Genomic DNA, 21,000 nt, shown 5'->3' with positions numbered 1-21,000 from the left:
AGAATAGAATAGAATTCATTATTGGCCAAGTGTGATTGGACACACAAGAAATTTGTCTTCGATGTATAAACTAAAGATACTAAAATGTATCTTTATCTAAACTGTAATGTAGAGGAACAGCAAATAAAGGTAGTTCTTGAGCTGCAACAGTTTGTTTAGTGACCATTTCACTTAATTTCCCTCCTTTTCCTTAAACTCATCCCCCTTCTTCTAAAAATGTCACAAGGTTACAAACTTCTAGCCCAGAACTGGAGTCTTCCCAACTCTGCCCTCTTTTTGAAAAGATGGAGGAAACGGAGTGTTTTTCTAAACAGCTTCTCCATCATAAGATTCAAATCAAGCTTTTTTTACAGGCTGGCTCAAATTGGTAAAAAGAGAGGTTTTTCTAACTGTTCTGGAAGCTCTGTAGATAAGATGTAAATAAATCAGAAAAAGATTGAACGTTTATCAGACTGCAAAAGAGAAAATAATAAATGAGAGGGGAAGGGAGGCGGAGTCTTCAGGCAAAAGATCTCCTAGAATTTGCTGTAGGAGACAAAAGAAAGAGGAGGCAGACAGAATTGTAAAATGAATTTCCCATCCAGCCAGGCCTTAGTCATTCCTGCTTTTGGGAAACCAACCAACCAACCAACTTGTGAAAGGAGGAAGAGAGGCTCAATCTGTTGTGCTTCTTTGCTTATGGAACAAGATGAAAAAGAGACAAGTGAGACAAAAAATGGAAATAAATGTTTTATCGACTCCGGGGCAAAGTGGGGAGAGCATGTCTAAATGCAGATAATATTCCTCGACTTGCAACAGTTTGTTTAAAAACAATGACCAGCAGTGGGTTTCACATTTTGTTACCACAGGTTCGCCCTCTGCACATGCGCTCCCTTCCACATATGCGCCTGGCCTTCCAACATGCCCTTTGCTCACATATGCGCCTTCCGCGTATACGCCTGGTCTCGAAAAATAGGATAGCATAGAGCCAGGGCGGGTGAGCGATTTCACCCACGATTTCGGCTTACCGGTTCAAGCGAACCGGCCCGAACCGGCTGAATACCATTTCTGCTTATGATCATTTTTCACATGACTGTCGCGACATCTCCATGATCACATGATCAAAATTCGGCCGCTTGGCAACCGACTCATATTTATGACAGTTGGCAATGTACCGGGGTCATGTGATCACCTTTTATGACCTTCTGACAAAGTCCATGGGAAAGCCAGCCGTGGTCTCCGAACACGCTTCAAGGTACTGGTTATCACCTTTAAAGCCCTTAGGACCTGAATATCTCCGTGACCGCCTCCTGCAACATACCTCCCAACGCCCAATAAGATCGCACAGGGTGGGCCTTCTCCGGGTTCCGTCGACTACACAATGTCGTCTGGCGGCTCCTCGGGGGAGAGCCTTCTCTGTAGCTGCCCCGGCCCTATGGAACGATCTACCCCCTGAGATCTGGACCCTCCCCACTCTCTTGGCCTTCGGTAAGTCTGTTAAGACCTGGCTGTTCCGGCAGGCCTGGGGCTGTTGACCTTGATTGAGCTTCAGCCCCATTAAGATCGAGTGTATGTTGTGTCCTTTTTTAATTCGCTCTGTCTTGCATTTTAACTCTTTTAGTATTTGTTTTTTAACAAATGTAAGCCGCCTGGAGTCCTTCGGGATTGGGAGGCATACAAATCTATTAAAATTAAAATTGAAACTTAATGACTGTATTGTTAACGTAACATCTGCAGGGATTCACTTAACAGGTCTGGCAACAACAGCTCCAGAAAAAGGAGATCCACATCTTTATGAGATCAGAGAGCAGAGAAATAGGATAGCACATGACATCTGCAAAAACTGCCCACTTTTGTTCTTTGGAGGACCCCCAAAGCTTGAAATATCTACATGGGCAACCTTATTCCACTGCATAAAAATTCTTCAAATCTGCCTGTCCAGTCCCGTTTCCCACCTCTCTCAAAAAAAAAACCTCAAGGGTTTTACGGTGTGCAAATGTTGGCATATATTGGCCTATGGCGCGGCTCTCAGATGGATGCATCGATGAGAAGGTAATTATTCTCCACATTTCACAGGGCTATCACTGGGGAAGGAAAAGTAATTGGCACTTAAGTCTCGTCTGCCCCAGTTTATAATCATAAAGAACTCTGCTATGGAATGAAACAGGCCTTGATCCTTTTTCCCCATTTTATTGGATATTTAGATACAATTACAGATTAACAGAGTTGGAAGGGGCCTTGTGGGTCATCTAGTCCAACCCCCTGCCCAAGCAGGGGACCCTACACCATTTCTGACAAATAGCAGTCCAGTCTCTTCTTGAAAGCCTCCAGTGATGAAGCCCCCACAACTTATACAAAAATACAATAGCAGAGTTGGAAGGGACCTTGGAGGTCTTCTAGTCCAACCCCCTGCCTAGACAGGAAACCCTATACCATTCCAGACAAATGGCTATCCAACATCTTCTTAAAGACTTCCAATGTTGGGGCATTCACAACTTCTGAAGGCAACTTCTGTTCCATGTGTTGCTTGCTCTCACTGTCAGAAAATGTCTCTTTATTTCTAACATGAATCTCTCCTTGATCAGTTTCCATCCATTATTCCTTGTTTGGCCTTCAGGTGCTTTGGAAGATTTATGGAAAGAGTGCAGAGAAGAGCAACACAGATGATTAAAGGACTGGAGACTAAAACACAGGAAGAATGGTGGCAGAAAGTTATTTTGTCTAGTCTAGAGCAAAGAAGGACATGGAGTGGCATGAGAGCAGTGCTCCAATATCTCAGGGGCTTCCACAAATAAGAGGGGGGGGCTTTCAACCTATTCTCCAAAGCACCTAAAGGCAGGAGAAGAAGCAATGGGTGGAAACTAACTATCTGCAATGGTCAATTTCCTACCTGAGCAGGGGGTTGGACCAGACAGGGACGTGCAGTCAGGGGAGGCAGAGTCTCACCACTGTCATCATGAAAAGAAAAAAAAAATGTAAAAGGAAAAAGGCTGAATTAGTTGCTGCCAGAGTCACAGTGGATGACTCTGCTTAGTGCTTAACTGTTTAAAAAAGCCTCTAAAAAGTGCCCTCTACAGGAGGAGGCGAGAGAACCAGGTGCCTCATTTGGTCTGGTGTTTTATGATCACTGGAGCAGAGTTAAGCAAGGGTTAAAAGCCGAAAAATTCCTGATGTAGATGAGGCACGTCGTTCTCCCGCCTCCTCCTGTAGAGGGCACTTTTTTAGAGGCTTTTTTAAACAGTTAAGCACTAAGCAGAGTCATCTGGCAGCAACTAGCTCAGCCTGACCTCAGCTCTTGCCTTTTTCCTTTTACATTTTTTTTTCTTTTCATGATGGCAGGCAAGAGCAGAGTTGAAATCCTCTCTGAAACAGCTGGAAAAGGTACTTGTGTAGGTCGGAGGGAGGGGGAGGAATTCAAACTTCATTCTCAAGTGTAGATCCCTCCCCAAGTGTAGCTTGATTGCATGCAGAGCTACGTTGCTTTTTCACAAACACACACACACATAGACACACACACAGCTGGATAAAAGTATATAAGCCCAGCTTCACTGATTACAAGTTTGAAAAGGCAACGTGGCTCCACCTGCAATCAAAGGCTCGGATCGGAAGGTAGCAGGGGAATGGGGGGGGGGGTATGGCAGAGGAGCTGCTTTCAAGCCATTGGAAAATATATCCAATCCAACTTCCGTGTTTGTGTTTGTTTGAGAGTGAGTGAGTGAGTGAGAGAGGGATCCAACTTCTCTGTGTGCATGTGTCTGTTTGAGAGAGGGGGGAGGGAGAGAGGGTGGGAGGAAGGAGGGGGAGGGAGGGAGAAGAAAAAGAATGAAGGAAAACTTTTTCGCAAAGGAGAAAAACAAATGCTGTCGTTTTAAATCAGAACGGAGCATGCCTGGCTGTGGAATTCTGGGAGATGAAGTTCACAAGTCTAAAAAAAATTTAAACCCCTGTGTCAGTACCTCACCAGCCATAAACCTCACCGCGCGTCACTGGGACCAGAAGACCTCCACTTGTTTATTGTTCTGTCAGGAAATTTCTCCTTTATTCTAGGTTGCGTCTCTCCTTGATTAGTGTCCTTTCCTCTAGTTATCTTGTTTTGTATTCAGAACATTTCCTTAAAAGTGACCTTTTTTTTAGCAAGCCTTCAAAAAACAGAGGAATGACCCAAGGAGGATGCTGCTAGATATTCTTATTGTGTTGAGCTAATAGTCACTATAGTTCTGATATAATGATTTATCCGTCAATATTATCATGCTGAGGTTTCTCTGCTGCCTGAATTTTAAATTTTTACCACGGTTTTTATTCTATTTGAATTCTATTTGCCACCCGGAGTCGGTCATTGACATGGGCAGCACTGTAAATTGGATGGATGGATAGAGTAATTTTCTTGTTCATCAGCCACTTAGAGCTAAACTCTTGATGACTGAAGCGGCAGGGATGTATCTGTAATTACTACATCAATTCACAAGTAAATAAAGGGTTAGAAGAGACTTAAGAATGATGAGAATTCAGCTGGCAGGCTAGAAAGGGGCAGAGGTCTTCATCTCTAGCCTGTCAATCAAACTGCTGGGGGTTTGGGAACACAAAAGCAATTTAGCAGCACATTGGCCAACACAGAAGTCCTTCTCACTGTTCAACTACATATGCCTGTGCTTTGTCGTTAGAACAGTATAACAGAGTTCAAAGGGACCTTAGAGGTCTTCTAGTCCAACCCCCTGCTCAGGCTGGAAACCCTATACCATTTCAGGCAAATGGTTGTCCAATCTCTTCTTAAAAATCCCCAGTGGTGGAGCACCCACAACTTATGAAGGCAAGCTATTCCAGTGGTGAATTGTTCTGTTAGGAAATTTCTCCTTAGTTCTAGGTTTCTTCTCTCCTTGATCAGTTTCCATCCATTGCTTCTTGTCCTGACTTCTGGTGCTTCGGAGAATAGCTTGGCTCCCTCTTCTTTGTCGCAGCCCCTCAAATATTGTTAGTCCTTCTTTTCACTAGCAATAGAGATAGCACTTAGACTTATATACCACTTCACAGTGCTTTACAGCCCTCTCTGAGCAATTTACAGAGTCAACCTATGGCCCCAACAATTTGGGCCCTCATTTTACCCACCTCAGAAGGACGGAAGGCCTGGTGAGATTTGAACTGCCAAATTGCAGGCAGCCGGCAGGTAGCAGAAGTAACCTGCAGTACTGCACTCTAACCACTGCACCACCGTGGCTCTAGACTAGAGAAACTCAACTCCTGCAACCGTTCTTCATATGTTTTAGCCTCCAGGTCCCTAAATCATCTCTTCTCTGCACTCTTTCCAGAGTCTCTACAACTTTATATGATCTGGTGACCAAAACTGGATGCACCATTCCAGGTGTGGCCCTATTAAGGCTTTATAAAGTGGTACTAAAACTTCACCTGATCTTGATTCTCTTAATGCAACCGAGAATTACATTGGCTTCTTTTGGTTGCTGCTGCACACTCCTGGCTCATGTTTAAGAGATTGTCCCCTAGGACTCCAAGATCCCTCTCACAGTTACTCTGGTTGAGCGAGGTTTCACACAATCTCTACCTCTGCATTTGATTTTTCTTGCCAAAGTGTAAAACCTTACTTTGCTCCACACTGAATTTCATTTTCTTAAATAGCACCCAGTGTTCAAGGGTTCAATTCAGTGCAATTCAAGTGTTCAAGCGTCAAGTCCATGTAAAATGTGGGAAATAAGAACTACATAGATTGTAGCCCTCGAGTTACAAGCACCCGTTTAACACACTTTTGAAGTTATCATGGCTGCTGGAAAAAAGTGACTTATGACCAGTCCTCACACTTACGACCTCTGTAGTGCTCCTGCAGGCACATGGTCACAATTTGGGCCCTTGGAAACTAACCAATGAGAGAAAGAGATAGTTGCAGCCTTCCGGGTTCACATAATTGCCATTTGTAACCTTCCCAGGGGACTTCCAACAATTAAAGTCAATGGAGAAAGCCCAAATGTGCTTTGTGTGAGTTGCTTAATTATCATGGTGAATCGCTTAACGGCCATGGGAAAAAAAATAGGCATAAAATTGAGAGTGATTTACTCCTGGTTTTAACCCCCTGTGTTATTCTCATTACAGGACACGATCTTCTGATGAGGGGGAGCGGCCTGTCAGGCCCAGAAGCCATCTTTTGCATTGGACCTTCAGGCCTGCCACTTTTAATGCTGTGGGAAATTAGGAAGGAGGATTATATGGAGTGGGAGAGATATAGTCAAAATGACATTCCTTTCTCAGAGAGTCAAGGACATCTTGCCCTGCACCTGGAGTGGTGTGACTGGGAGGCATCTCCAGTTGGGGCGGTGCTTGATTGGGCCATGGGATGGACATGTGGGTGCTGGGCAGGGGTTTGGATTTTCATTTGGGTGGGAACACTGGAAACTTTCTACCAAACTGATAGTGAAGAAAATAGGATTATTGCTCTCTCTCTCTCTCTCGCTCGCTCTCTCTCTCTCTCTCTCTCTCTCTCTCTCTCTCTCTCTCGCTCTCTCTCCCTCCCTCCCTCCCTCCCTCTGTGTGTGTGTGTGAATGTGTGTGTGCTTTAATTTGAGAGAACAGTTGCAGGAATTGGGTGTGTCTAGTTTAATGAAAAGAAGAACTGGGGTGACATGATAGCAGTGTTCCAGTAGCTAAGGCAGGGATGTCAAACTCAAGGCATGGGGGCTGGATCCAGACCACAGGGTGCTTAGATCTGGGCCACAGGGCTGTCCTGGAAACAGCAAAGAACCGGTCCACAGTGCAAGTGAAAATGGAGCTCATCCCCCCACAGGCGCCCTTGGCACGAGTGATGTTGAGCTGGCCACACACACCCTGGCAATGCCCACTCCAGGCCCCTCCCTCCCACATCCGGAAGGTCAAACACAACCCTGATGTCACCATCAATGAAATTGAGTTTGACACCCCTGATCTCAGGGGCTGCGACAAAGAAGAGGGAATCGAGCTATTCTCCAAAGCACCTGAGGGCAGGACAAGAAGCAATGGGTGGAAACTAATCAAGGAGAGAAGCAACTTAGAACTAAGGAGAAATTTCCTGATAGTGAGAACAATTGATCAGTCGAACGGCTTGCCTCCAGAAGTTGTAAATGCTCCAAAACCTGAATTTTTTAAGAACGGTCGACTTCAAACGGTCACTAAGAGAACTGTTGTAAGTCAAGGACTACCTGTATTCAGATTGCCAGCTCTCGAAACAACTCTAGCTGAAGCCATATTTTTCTTGCTTCATTTCTCAGTTGCCATAAGGTGGAGGGGGACTTATGGAATGTAGGATGTTTTCCTCTAATGTGCCAGACATAACAACGATAAGACTCTTGAGAACCAAGGTCATCATACTTGTGTGGGAAGTTAGCACCCATCTGTCTCCTAGGAAAATAATATATTTTCGGAAATATTAAAATGGCACAATATTTCCCCTAAAAGGGAGGCAGAAACTCAGCCCCCAACCCCACCTTTGTCAATGGGCCATTAAGGCCTGGGCCAGTCTATTCTACATAACAAAGATCTACCTCCTTCAGGCAGAGCCATAATAGGAATTGCCCAAAGTTATTACATCATCACCCAGCAAGTGTCAACCAAGCCTGGGACTCAGGACAGCCTACAGAGTTGCCCCTGCATGGCCCCATGGTAGTCTGACAACCAATCAGAACACAAGCTCAAATTCAAAAGCCCAGAGAGGGCATAAAATCCAGGGCACTCTCAGCATCTCTTCCGGTTTTTTTGCCCAGGACCTCAATCCATGTGGTCCTATCCACTATTAAAAACCATCTTTCCAAGCAATCTCTGTTAGGGATGTAATCTTAATCTTGGGTTGGCAATATGATTGAAATAATGTATCTGTCACTTTAAACGCTCAAGTGAGATGTGATTGGATGCTGTTGCTTTAACCAGCCATAAGAGGGAGTAGGAACTACTACTGGTTTGTTCCTGGTTGTTCCTGTATGTTCTCCGTGCTTGTTATTGGAGTTGGTCCAGAACGCAGCCGCGTGAACGATACCGGGTGTACCTAGATACACCCATATTACACCTATCCTCCGCGAGCTGCACTGGCTTCCGATCGGTCTCCGCACACGCTTCAAGGTGCTGGTCATCACCTTTAAAGCCCTACATGGCCTAGGACCTGGATATCTGAGAGACCGCCTCCTGCCACATACCTCCCAACGGCCGATAAGAACTCACAGGCTGGGCCTTCTCCGGGTACCGTCGACCGGACAATGCCGGCTGGCAGCTCCTCGGAGGAGGGCCTTCTCTGTAGCTGCTCCGACCCTGTGGAACGACCTTCCCGTAGAGATCCGGACCCTTCCCACTCTCTTGGCCTTCCGAAAAGCCACTAAAATCTGGCTATTCCGCAGGCGGGGCTGTTGACTTCATGAATGAGGTCCGGCCCCACGCAGATTGAGTGTATGGTGTGTTGTTTTTAAACTGTTTCTTTTTAAATTGTTTCTTTATTTTTAATCTCCTTATTTTAACTTGTCTCTGTAAGCTGCCCGGAGTCCTACGGGATTGGGCGGCATATAAATTTATTAAAAGTTAAAGTTAAAGTTGAATGCTGTATATTGGATAGTGGCTCCTCTGTATGTTAGTTACCTGTCTACACGGTGAATCGTGAGTTGAGCATCTGTAAACCAACACGTTGTATCATAGACTGTGCATATAATTCAAGACTACTTATCGCTTGTTTTGGAGAATGTTTATCCTACTTTATTTTTGTTAAAGCAAGTAAATTTATCCTTCTTTTAACTTCAGCGGCTGTGATTGATAGTGTGACTATTCAGCGGCACATTCCTTGCTACCTTCTGCTACTCAACTCTAGTCTCCAAAAGGAGATATACTTAACCGTCTCCCTGTTTCCAGTGTCTTTTCCCCCACTTGGAACTGAACCCAGATGGACATTTCTTCCAACACTTGGTTGGTTAACGTGACCTGTGACAGAAAAGGGGGTGGACAGTATCTATTCTTCAGTTATACCAAAACCGCAGGATGTATTCAGTTTTGACCGTGCTGATATGATGTACCCTAAAAAAAAGTGTTCGGAGACTACAATTGGTCCAGAATGCAGCCGCGCGAGCGATACTGGGTGTGCCTAGATACACCCATGTTACACCTATCCTCCGTGAGCTGCACTGGCTCCCTATTGGTCTCCGAACGCGCTTCAAGGTGCTGGTTATCACCTTTAAAGCCCTACATGGCCTAGGATCTCCGTGACCGCCTCCTGCCACATACCTCCCGGCGCCCAATAAGATCTCACAGGATGGGCCTTCTCCGAGTGCCGTCGACTACACAAAGTCGTCTGGCGGCTCCTCGGGGGAGAGCCTTCTCTGTAGCTGCCCCGGCCCTATGGAACGATCTACCCTCTGAGATCCGGACCCCCCCCCCCCCACTCTCTCAGCCTTCCGTAAGTCTATTAAGACCTGGCTGTTCCGGCAGGCCTGGGGCTGCTGATCTTTGATTGAACTTCAGCCCCACTAAGATTGAGTGCATGTTGTGTTCTTTTAATTCGCTTTGTTTTGTATTTTCAATTCTTTTAATATTTTTAAATTGTTTTTATGTAAGCCGCCCGGAGTCCTTCGGGATTGGGCGGCATACAAATCCATTAAACCTTAACCTTAAACCTATAAACAGGATTTTTGAGGAAGCCAAGGCCTCAAGAGTCTTGAATTGGTTGGGAGCATTACTTGGAAGCATATGAAGGATTAATCTACGGGCTTCACTTTGACCCTCTGGTTTGCCCCCAAAGAAACTGAGTGGATTGGAAACTAATTGGACATAGCAGCCTGCTGATTTAACATAAAACCCCAGAGATTAAATTGGAAATGCATCCAGGCTGGCAGCTAACCTCAAGCCCCTTGGAAGGTCTACCAAGGAGAGTGCTATGAAGTTGATTAATGCAAATGGCAGATCTACCTTCAGCCAAGGATAATAATATTTTTTTTTAAAAAAATGCCCATCCCAGCTGCAAGGAAGGTGATTTCACTTCCCTCCTGACGTCAGCAGTTGCAGCCTAGGAACTGTCCAGTTGAAGAGTTTTTAGGCCATTAACAAAATGATTCATCATCCATTTCTCTGGCCGTTTATCAGCCGAAGGTGCCTACGTCGCACAAATGGATTAAACAATTCTTTCGGAGAAACCTTGCTGCGGCTCAGGCAGTTAAAAGAGGAGTTCTTACTCTATTTATATACAACAATGCATTCGTTTAAGGGCGTCCTTCGATAACATTCCTGAAGGTAGAGCCGAATTCATTGGATGCAGAGGTGGGGAATCATGGCTGCTTTATGACTTGTGGACTTCAACTCCCAGAATTCCTGAGCCAGCACGGCTGTGCTGGCTCAGGAATTCTGGGAGTTGAAGTCCACAAGTCATAAAAAGGTCCATCGTTCCCCATCCCTGATGTAATGGCCTTCATTTTCAACAGGCAGAGATTGGACTGCAATGCCCTACTAGGGGGCGGTCTTGGCTGAAATCAGGAGCAGATAAATAAGGTCAGACCTGATCAGCACTGGGATGGGAAACCACGAGGAAATTCTGTGGTGGTACACTAGACTTGGAAAGTGAAAACAAATATTCAAAAGTGTAGGAAGTTAGCACCCACCCCTCTCCTAGGAATATGAGATATTTCAGAAAATATTAAAAGGCCCCTCCCACCTTTGTCAATGAGCCGTTAAGGTCTGAGCCAGTCTATTCTACATAACAAAGATCTACCTCCATCAGGCAAAGCCATAGTACGAATTGCCCATCTCACCACATGGCACCTGGGAAGATTACATCATCCAGCAAGACTGAACCAAGCCAGGGGCTCAGGACAGCCTACAGCAGTGATGGCTAACCTTTTCTGGACTGAAGCATGCGCATGTGTGCGTGCCCCCAAATCCCCAAAATGCAATGCGTGTGTGGCCCCGTGCATGTGCCCCACCTCCCACGCATGTGTGCATGTCCTCCCCGCATGCACCCCACTTCCATGCATGTGCGACAGAGAGCTGAAAATCAGCTGGCCAGTGGGAGGTGCACGAACATATGCAGCAGAGCTGAATTGGGGCGAAGGCTCGTGTGCCCACAGGGAGGATGCTACATGCCATAGATTTGCCATCACAGGCCTAGAGAGTTGCCCCTGCATGTCCCCATGGGAGTCTGACAACCAATCAGAACACAAGCTCAAATTCAAAAGCCCAGAGAGGGCATAAAACCAGGGCACTCTTAGCATCTCTTCCCTTTTCCCCCCAGGATCTCAAACCACATGGTCCTCTCCATCATCAATAAACCTTCTTTCCAAGCAACTTCCATGAATCCAGTGTCTTTTCCCCCACTTGGAACTGAACCCAGAAGGACATTTCTTCCAACATGCAGAGCCCTCTCTGTGGGCACACGGGCTGTCGCCAGCTGCTCTTTTGGTTTCCAGCCCCCTGGAAAACGGCCTGAAAATGCGGTGTTACATCATTTCTGCATTACTGCATTTAGAGCTGAGGTGGCGCAGTGGTTAAATGCAGCACTGCAGGCTACTTCAGCTGACTGCAGTTCTGCAGTTTGGCTGTTCAAATCTCACCGGCTCAGGGTTGACTCAGCCTTCCATCCTTCCGAGGTGGGTAAAATGAGGACCCGGATTGTTGTTGGGGGCGATATGCTGACTCTGTAAACCGCTTAGAGAGGGCTGAAAGCCCTATGAAGCGGTATATAAGTCTAACTGCTAATTGCTACTGCTATTACAGACAAGTCTGTACAAGTAGCCTCGATCTGCAACCAGTGACCATTCGAAGTTACAGGTGACTGAAAAAAGTGACTTATGACCGTGAGTTTTCACACTTATGACCATTGCAGCATTCCCCCATAGTCACGTGGTAAAAATTCGGATGCTTGCCAACTATTGCACTGCGGCCCTGGGGTCATGTGATTACCATTTGCAATCTTCCCAGTCCGCTTCCAGAAAAACATTGTCAATGGAGGAAGCCAGATTCGCTTAATGACCACATGATTCACTTACCAACTGCATGTAAAGTTTCCCAACAATGCCGTAACGAACACATAATAAGAGCCAATGCCTCTTATGCAGAAACTAGTGATTTATTAACAGCTTCATTAGGCAATTCTTATTCGCAGAGGTTTCTTTTGCTTTGTCTATCCGCTTCTGAACTAACCCTCTTCCTTTCCTCCCCTCACTCTGTATCATAAATCACGTTTCCCAGTAAATGCACACATCTCAAACCAGCTACAGTAATCTGAGATCCAGCTCCGCCCGACAGTATGCGTGGAATGTCAACACGGAAGTTGACGCTGCAGTGATTCGCTTAACAACTATGGCAAAACAAGTTGGGGCACAACTTGCTTAACAATTGCCTTGATTAGCAGTGGAAATTTTGGATTCAATTGTGGTCATAAGCCGAGGACAGAAATATGGGACATGGTCGGTAATGGTTTTCTCCTATCTTGGCTATCGATTCAGAACAGGGAGCTTACATGGACTCACATGCGCTTCGCTCACGCATGGGGCTTCTGCGCATGCACAGAACCTTCTGTGCATGCATAGAACCTTCTGCACATGTGCAGATCATCCATGATGACGTCTAGGCGAGTGGGTGGGTGGGTGGAGCCTTCTGCCACTACTGGTTTGCCCAAACCGGGGCGAACCAGCATAACACCGCTTCTGGATATGGTGTTTAGAGAAATTAGAGCACTTTTGAACGTCAATTTAGATATGTCGCCGAGGATTGCATTATCGTTGTTGGTGGAAAAATTTAATTTAATTTAATTTATTAGATTTATAGGCCGTCCAATCCCGGAGGACTCTGGGCGGCTTACACAGAACAAGAAAAGAAAAACAAACAAAATAAATAAAAATAAAGATTAAAATTCTCCAACACGCATACATTCAAATTGGAGCTGGACCCTACATAATAAGGTCAACAGCCCCAGGCCTGCCGGAACAGCCAGGTTTTAACAGCTTTTCTGAAGGCCAGGAGGCTGGGGGAGGTCTGGACCTCTGGGGATAGCTGATTCCACAGGGTCGGAGCGGCCACAGAGAAGGCCCTCCTCCGAGGCTCCGCCAGATGACACTGTCCGGCTGACGGCGTCCTAAGGAGGCCCACCCTGTGGGATCTTATTGGCCGTTGGGAGGTATGCGGCAGTAGGCGGTCTTGCAAATACGCTGGTCCTGAGCCATGTAGGGTTTTAAAGGTAATGACCAACACCTTGAATTGCGTCTGGAGACCAATTGGCAGCCAGTGCAGCTCATGGAGGATAGGTGTAATATGGGTGTATCTCGGTACACCCAATATCGCTCGCGCGGCTGCATTCTGGACTAGCTGTAGTCTCCGAACGCTTTTCAGGGGTAGCCCCATGTAGAGCGCATTGCAATAATCCAGGATATAAGTGAAACAAAAAAGGAATTGTTTGTAAATTTGATAATGGCAGCTAGATTAGTGATGGCTAAATATTGGGGATGAAATTGGGACATTCAAAGAAATGAGTGGTATAATGAAATTTGGAGATTGGGCAACAAATGATAAATTAATACCAGAAATTAAATTTTAAAAAGGGTTAAAGCAAACAATTATAATGAAATATGGGAGGATTTTATAAAATCAGTGTTGGTGGAAGGCAAAAGGAATAAACCTACTCAAGAATATATATTGTTTTGGAGGGGATAAGGGCACAATTGGAATATATTGTATATCTTTTAGTTGTTGTAGAAGAAGAAATATGAGAAAAAAATGGTCTCGGACTATGTGTGCACTGTAATATTTGTATTTTTTCCCTTTTCTTTGTATTTAGATGTATATGTACTAAGTTAGTATTATTTGTCTTTAAAATTATATATATATAGCAGCATAAATATAACAAATAAATATATATGTGTGTGTGTGTGTGTGTGTGTGTGTGTGTGTTGTATTTGTGCTGATAAATAAATAAAGGGAGACTAGTATAGATCTATTTCAAGCTATTTAGCTCTCATCAGCTAGCCATACCCTTACTGGGATTCAAACCTGTGCTCTATTGCCTCTTAGGCAGATGTGTTAACCATTGAGCTACAGAGCTCGACTCCTTATATATATTGGGTTTCTGTCTGGATGGTCTCTTGTGACGAGCCGAAGGACAGAGAATGGAAGTGCGCTCTTCCTCCCATATTTGGGCGTACCAGGGGTTGTGACTTTAAATATATATATATATATATATATATATATATATATATATATATATATATATATATATATATATATATATATATATATATATATATATATATATATATATATATATATATATATATATATATATATATATATATATATATATATATATTTATATATATTTATATTTATATTTATATTTATATTTATATTTATATTTATATTTATATTTATATTATTTATTATTTATTTATCAGCACAAATTAAAAAACACAAATATAACAAAGGCAACAGTAAAAATATTGGGTTTCTGTCGTGATGGACTCTTGTGACGAGCCGATTGACAGATGATGGAAGCAGTTAGGTTCCTCCCATAATTGGGGCTTACCAGGGGTTGTAAAAAATCTAATATACATATATACATATATACATATATACATATATACATATATACATATATACATATATACATATATACATATATACATATATACATATATACATATATACATATATACATATATACATATATACATATATACATATATACATATATACATATATACATATATACATACATACATACATACATACATACATACATACATACATACATACATACATACATACATATATATATATATATATATATATATATATATATATATATATATATATATATAAGGACTACCTAAATAGGCTCCAGGAATCAAGCTTGACTCTACAAATACTTTCATCTTTTTAGCCAGTCTTCATGCTTCCATTTGAATTACACTGTAAACATGTAAGTGAGCAACACAATGGCATTTAAAACACACACAATCCACACAAGCACAGAAGAATCAGCATATTAAATCCATCCTTAAAAAAAACACACTTCAATAAAGCAGAAGATTACAGTCCTTGTTTTGGGACCACAATTGGGACCAACAACTTAGCCATTGCTAAGTGAAACCATGATTGCGTTTATGATCTTACATGAGCTTTCCTCCGCTTTACCAATCCACCAAGGTCACGAATGCGAGGACTGGTTGCAAAGTTACTTTTTCTTCCCTGTGAACACTTGCTAAATGAACAGACACTGAATGAGGAATACAAATGAGGAATACCTGTAGAATACAAACAATTGATTGTAAAGAAGCTGTTACATTGGATATCCTGCTTGCTGCTTTTGTTAATTCCAATCTAGGGAAATTTACTTGGCTCTGTTCTGTTCCCCATAATTACCTACGATTGTAAAAGGTGAACCTTAAAAAGGCAAGAGAGAGAAAAACCTTGACTCATTTGAGCTGTAGTGTCCTGCATATTCGTTGGACAGCAAAGGCGAACAGATCAGAATAACAGAGTTGGAAGGGACCTTGGAGGTCTTCTAGTCCAACCCCCTGCTCAGGCAGGAAACCTTACACCAGAGGTGTCAAACTCATTGAGGGCCACATCAGGGCTGTGGTTGACCTTTGGGGGGAAAGGGTGAATGATTGAGTGGGTGTGGCCAACTGGGTGGGTGTGGCCAGCTTGACGCCACTCACTGGATGTGGCTGACTGGGTGGGCATGACTAGCTTGATGCCACTCCCCAAACTGCTGGCATGTTTCCTCTTCACATGTTCTGACCTAGGCTTCCCCAAAAAGCACAAGGCAGAGTCCTGGTCCCGACAAAACCCATTTTATTAAACAAATGTGAATTCCTCTCATTCACATTCAGCAAAGGCCTAGCAAACAGTCTTTCAAAGGAATATTTATGACTACAGACCTTATCTATCTTGGGAAGCTGCCCTGTAAATATTTTCCAAATGAGGTGCTGTGCAAGGAAAACCTGGCCACAGAGTCTCTGAGATTCACGGACAGATCTTCACACTCCTGAAACGAATCTAAAGACCAAACGTACCAATTGTTTCCTGCAAAAGCCCCCTTCCCTTACACTCCTCTTTTATGTCCTATGGGAGGGGCCATTCACCATCCACCTGTGGCTTTACTCCCAAGTTGACCCTGATTTCTGACTTGTTCTTTTCTTCTGGCATGGTATGCGCACACAGGGAACAGGCTCCAGCTCCCGCATCTGATCACTGCCAGACGGCCTCAGCCCCACCTCTGCCTCTGACGCGGAGCCCTCATCCGAGCCTTCCCCAGCCTCCAGGACTGGCCCATGCTCCTCCCCAACCTCCTCACTGTCCGACTCTGCTGCCACCTCCGCTGGCGGGCCACAACATTGCACTGGGCAGTCCGAGCCAAAGCCACACTGCCCCAATGTTTCCTCTTTGCCCTGGGTAGAAGGGGCCGAAGCTACATTGGGTAGACCAGACTGAAGCAATGCAGGCTGGCCCCTAAACACTTTCTAGGATGGCCCCACGGGCCAGATCCAACCACATCGCGGGCCAGACGCATGTGACACCCCTGCTGTTGTAATATAGTTCCTTGTGTAGGTGTGTGTCCTCCATGGCCCAGTTCATACTAGGGCTTGCAGAGTCACGCTGAATCACACAGGGGAAAACAAACTCCTAGAACGCCATAACATCTTGATAGTGCATAACATAACATTCTGATATGTGCCCTACCATTGACGTCCAGGATTTAACCATATATAGACTGAGCAGTAGATTAGAAATTGTACTTTTACAGGCTGTTTTTACTCACATGCTATTGCTCCTCCTGTCTTTGTCCTATCTCAATAAAAGGGACTCTCAGACCCCCAATCTGGGTCGCTCCATCCCGAGAAAGGTTGTCTCCTGTCTTTTCTCACCATTGGCCTCATGGGCGAACCACGGGAACTTTACATTTGGTGACCCCGACGTGATGTGATTTCCTGTGTCGCCAGCCTTTCACTCACCCCCGACTGGGCAAAGTCTCGCAACCAGGGCTGGCCGTCAGCGAACGGAGAACCCTCCCTGCACCATTTCAGACAAATGGTTGTCCAATCCCTTCTTTAAAACTTCCAGTGATGGAGCAGTCACAGCTTCGAAGGCATGAAACCATTCCACTGACTAATTGTTCTCGCTGTCAGGAAATTACTCCTTAATTCTAGGTTTCATCTTTCTTTGATAAACGTCTGTTTGTTAGTTCTTCTTCTGCCTTCAAGGGCTTTGAAGAATAGGTTGATCCTCCTTCATCTCTGTGACAGCCTCTCAAATATTGGAAGACGGCTATCGTGTCACCCCCTCGTCCACTCAGCATTGATCCTTAGCTTGGTCCAGTCTTAACTTGGAGGCAAGTCATTCCACTGATTAATTGTTCTACCTGTCAGGAAATCTGAGTAACCAGCAAATACTCAGCGCCTAATACCAGACATGTCATCGGAAGGAAAAATCGCAAAACTGTGTCTCATTTATTTTGGCGATGTCGTGCAAGGGAATTCACTGGAGAAAGCTATTATGTTTGGAAGAGGTTGGGGACCGCTGCTTACACGCACCCACACACACACACAAACACAAAAATGCACACTTCCAGAATCATAAATCATGATTGCAATATGCCATATGTTCTTCTGTATCTATGGGTCCATATAAACCCATTCCATTTGTTTTTAAGCTAGTAAGAAAATAAGTTTAGTTGTTTGATCCATTTGACACTCGTAACTTTTTATACTGCAGAATTTTAATGGTATTGGTATTGGTATTTTATTATTTGTATGCCGCCCTTCTCTGGGAGGACTCAGGGCGGCGAACAATTCAAAGGGGAAAAAAGGGGGAACATAAAAGACAAAATACAAATAATAAAAGTAGGCAACAGTCGCACAACCATACATGTCGAGAGGGGAGGGAACTCATCACCCCCAGGCCTGCCGACAAAGCCAGGTTTTGACGGCTTTTCAGAAGGCCTGGAGAGAGGTGAGGGTCCGAATCCCTGTTCATTCCAGAGGGCCGGAGCTGCCACAAAGAAGGCCCTCCCCCGGGTAATAGCACCTGGAGTCACTACGTACATTATGTAAGGCAGCTATAAAAAAAGAGGTTTAATTGATAAATTAAAGAAACTTTCATCAACAGACAGAGCAGCTGACATGCAACTTCTCCAGGATATACATTTAAATGCACATCTGTTGTGGGGCGCCAGTGGCCAGTGGAGCTGGCAGCAGATTCGGACAGTGAGGAGTTGGGGGAGGAAGATGGGCCAGTCCTGGAGTCTGGGGAAGGCTCTGATGAGGGCTCTGTGTTGGAGGCAGAGAGGGGGCCAGGGGCATATGCCAGATATCAGCTGCCTTCAGAGCCAGACATCAGTGAGGCAGACGAACAGCTGGAGCCTGTTCCCAGTGTGCGCATGCACAGAGTTGCCAGACGAAGGGAACAGCTAAAGAACAGGGGTCGATTTGGGAGTAACGCCAAAGGTGAACGATGAATGGCCCCTCCCAGAGGAAATGGAAGAGGAGCAAAAGGGGAGTGGAGTTTGCAGGAAACAATTAGTTCACTTAATTGGCTCGTGACTCTCCATGGTTTGAATTTATCGTTAAAAATATCACCACCCATTTTGACATAAGTAAGTGCACCCGTTCCACAAAACCGGGATCCCATCCCCTCTAAGCTTTTGAAACCTATGGCTTAACTTCTACTTCAACAGGATGAAATCCTTTTCTCTCTTTTTTTTCCTACGAAGTATTTCTCTGCATGAAAAGAGCCATTGCTTGGCTGATCATTCAAATTAAGAAGCTGGCGTGTGATTGATTGTTCCAGGAAAGAGCTCTCTGCAGGGGGGAGCTTTGTCTTTTAACTTGGAGGAACAGGAAAAGTAACAGCAATCCATTTGCAACTTTAGATTTTGTTGGGTTGCTAGTAAGTACCATATTTTTCAGAGTATAAGACGCTCTGGAGTATAAGATGCACCTTAGTTTTTGGGGAGGAAATCCGCCTCTGCCTACCAGGCATTTATCTGGCTACAGTCTTTCTTTAGCCCAGTCAGCTTCAGCACATTAGTTCGCTGGTTGTGAGCATGGATGTTGGGGCTGATAAGCAGCTTCAGAAGCACAGCTGATCATTGCAGGAAGCTCCAGTGAGTAAAGCAGGCAAAGCGCAGAAGAGGTAAGACAAGGCAGCAGCTGTTCCAGGTTGCCATTTTGGGCAACAGCTCAGGTTTTCAGCTTCCAAACGCTCCGTTTAAGAGCCGTTCAAGGCTAAGGAGATCACCAAAGCACATTGCCACCGATCGCCACCCGAAAACGCAACATGCAGAGGCCAAAATTGGGGCATGCGGAGGGGTAAAAAGCAATGCACGGAGGTGCAAAGCCCAAAAACACAAGCCATTGTCTGTGGCAATCTCTGCAGCCAGGAAGAGGATGCGCAGAGGGCGAAGAATGGGGGGCGGCAGGTGGGCGGAGCTACATTCAGAGTATAAGACGCACCCAAATTTTCAGCCTCTTTTAGGAGGGGGAAGCGTGTCTTATACTCTGAAAAATACGGTAGTCCAGCTGACCTTCCTGTTTGCCCGGCTCCAGCTGCAGGCTTTTATTTTGCTCACTGTGGTGATAGGATGTTCAGATGGAGAAGAGAACCTCTTGAAAACAAAGAGGAAGAGACATCTTGATTAAACAACAAAGCACTACTCCTCGGCGTAGGGTGGGGGGGGAATTCAATGGATATTGATAGTTGGGGTGGAAGTAGTGCGAATGCCCTAAAAAGAAAATTGCATATTTCCTACCTGAATGTCAAAGTGCTTGCAAGAAAGAAGTGAGAAGAGAAGGTGCTGTTTCTACCAAGCCCATCAGGTGAAGAAAGGAACAGGGTTTAAAACGGCAAAATTTAACAGGCTATATTCTGCTCGACTATAGATGAATCTTCCCCTCTTGATGGGGGAGAGATTTTATAAGATGTGCAGGAGACATCTGAATATTCAAGACAACTAGTCCTTGAGTTACGACCACAATGGAGTCCAAACTTTCCATCGCATTGGTTTGTCCTCCCCTCCCCCTGAACTGTGAGCCGCCCTGAGTCCCCCCAGGGAAAAGGGTGGCATACAAATAAAGTATCTTATCTTATCTTATCGCTAAGCAAGACGGCTGATAAGTGATTTTTATCCCAGTTTATGACCTTGCTTGTCCCGGTTGTTAAGTGAGTCCCTGCAGTTTTAAAGTTAGTAACTGTGATGACCCAGGGCGTGGCATGAAAACAACACAATCAGAGAACAGGTCTAACTCCCCTTGATCGCTCCAACTGTGCCCCCAAACATTCCCACAACATTCACTACAAGTCAGGGGTGGGTTCCTGCCAGTTCTAACCTCTTCTATAGAAGAGGTTCCACAAATCTATAGTGCTGTTAGAACCAGTTCCAGCTTCCTCCCCCCCACCCGTCCGCACATCATCAAGATGAAGAGCGAGAGGAAGAATTCTGGGAGTTGAAGTCCACCAGTCTTAAAGCTGTCACATTTGAACACCCCTGGAGTTTTTTTTCCCTAAAGGGTCAGGGCTGCGAGGGTCTTGTAATTTGACAGCTTTAAGACTTGCCTGCTTCAAATGCCAGAGTTTTTGAGCCAACATTTTGGTTACTAAGCAAGAGCGTTGTTAAGTGAGTTTCACCACATTTAACAAGTTGGCCACGCCCACCCAGTCACATGGCCGGCAAGCCACTCCCATCCAGTCACATGGCCAGCAAGCCACTCCCACAAAGCAGGCCACACCTACAGAAGAGGTTCTAAAAAAATTTGATACCCACCACTGCTACAAGTCCTGGAGCAAAGCTCTCACACGTACCTGCAGAAGCCTCTGGCTGCAAGTAGTCCAGTAAGCCAGGTTAACCAAACAGCAACCAGGGCTAGCAGTCCAATAAGCCAGGTTAATCAAGCTGATGGCCAAATATAGCTTTTTCAGGTTTGTGCCTCGGGGTGCATATTTTCCAATGAGACAAACCGAGACAGGAAGATCATTTTATTGCAATTTATCAGAATATCCAGGCAAAAGGGATTCCTCATTCAAAGGGGCAAC

The sequence above is a fragment of the Thamnophis sirtalis genome, unplaced genomic scaffold (genome assembly GCF_051295495.1).
Source record: "Thamnophis sirtalis isolate CommonGarterSnake01/CBP01778 unplaced genomic scaffold, rThaSir2_p1.2 scaffold_6, whole genome shotgun sequence".
Classification (NCBI taxonomy): Eukaryota; Metazoa; Chordata; class Lepidosauria; order Squamata; family Natricidae; genus Thamnophis; species Thamnophis sirtalis.
The sequence above is the reverse complement of the archived record's forward strand: the minus strand, read 5'-3'. Positions refer to the sequence as shown.